General features: G+C 39.5%; 1 pseudogene; it reads right to left on the bottom strand.

Moving 5' to 3' along the window:
* Positions 1-237: 237 nt before the first annotated feature.
* On the bottom strand, positions 238-666 carry LOC122683713 (annotated as a pseudogene).
* Positions 667-1,587: the final 921 nt, after the last annotated feature.

Below are 1,587 nucleotides of genomic sequence, written 5' to 3'. Positions count from 1 at the left end.
TAAGACTCCAGAAGAGGCAGCTTCACCATCTGAACCCCAAACCAGAGTCAACCATCCAGGACCAGACACACCTTCCTCTGGTGAACCACAAGGGTGATGGTGAAAGTTATGCCAAGTCAAAACTTTCTTGTACTTCAAGGAAACAGCATTCACTAATTAACACAAAGGCTGTATACTCCTGAAGACACTCTTGCTACTCTGCAGTACAAAGTTCAAATGACTTAAGGAAACACCAGAGTCCTCTGAGGCATTTTATTTGTACTTATTACATCCCTAGAGAAAGAACCCAAGGATTTTCCCTCCTGTATGTTTTCGTCTTGCTTCTTCATGGTCCGTGATGCCAGCTGAGGTTGTTAGTACAGTGAAATCAAACTGACGGGATGGGAGCAGGTTATTCTGTCATTTTACTAGATCTTTGAGGTGCACATCAAATCTGGGGCTGATCACTCCACACTTATTTAGCCTGCCTTTGAGGTTCACAACAATCTTCCCAGCCCTGTGATCATCAATGATTTCAAATTCGCCAATGTAACCATGCTTCATCATCACTGTTAGAAACCTGATGATGACTTTGGAGCACAACCTAATAAGGACCTGGCATTTGCCTCTCTTTTTGGCATTGTTGATACTCTTGAGATCATCCGCCAGGACATTCATGCACGCCATTCTGGCGGCACAGAAAGATAGCGAAAAGAAGCGGGCCACAGAGTCTTGACCACTGGTCTGTCAGGGAATTCTCAGAATTTTTTTTTAATATATTCTAGATATTAGCCTCTTATAGAATCTATGATTTGCAAATATCTCAATCTGTAGGTTTCTATTCTTTAATGGCTTTTAAGAATATGAGGCACTTCGTTGCAGCATGTGGAATCTTTAGCTGAGGCATGCAAGCTCTTAGCTGCCGTGTGTGGGATCTAGTTTCCTGACAAGGGATGAAATCTGGGCTCCCTGTATTGGGAGCAAGAAGTCTTAGCCACTGGACCACCAAGGAAGTCCCCAGTAGGTTGCTAATTTTTTTATTTCATCTTGATTTATATTTATATTAACTGTCTGAGTCTTTATATTCTCTTTGGGTCTTTGAATTTTTGACCCCTAGCTGATATTTTCTGGGTCACAACATTTAACATGTCTTCCTGAAACACAAGACTCTTTGACTGGATTTGGATATTTTCTAAATTCTTCAGTTAATATTAAAGACAATTTCTTTGTTCTATCATTTGTACAAGTGGTTGAACTCATCCATTACATTCTTGAATCTACCTAATTTCATTTCTCATTAACTTTAATTTGGAAAGTACCTTGCTATAATCCCCATGCATATGATACTTTAGCTTCATTGATCTTACTCTACCAGTTTTTTAAATTTTGTTCTAGTTTTTAACCACAGTACTTTCATTTTAATTTTTCTCCCCAAAGGAGAGAGAGAGATAATTTTCATACTGCAATTTCAATGATACCTGATACCTGCTCAGTTAAATTTATTTTTATATATTCTTAAATTATTGGAGAAGGAAATGGCAACCCACTCCAGTATTCTTGCCTGGGGAATCCTGTGGACGGAGGAGCCTGGTGGGCTGCCATCTATGG

The sequence above is a fragment of the Cervus elaphus genome, chromosome 25 (assembly GCF_910594005.1).
Source record: "Cervus elaphus chromosome 25, mCerEla1.1, whole genome shotgun sequence".
In the NCBI taxonomy this organism is placed as follows: domain Eukaryota; kingdom Metazoa; phylum Chordata; class Mammalia; order Artiodactyla; family Cervidae; genus Cervus; species Cervus elaphus.
Note: the sequence above shows the minus strand (reverse complement) of the source record. Positions and strands in the feature narration are given on the sequence as shown.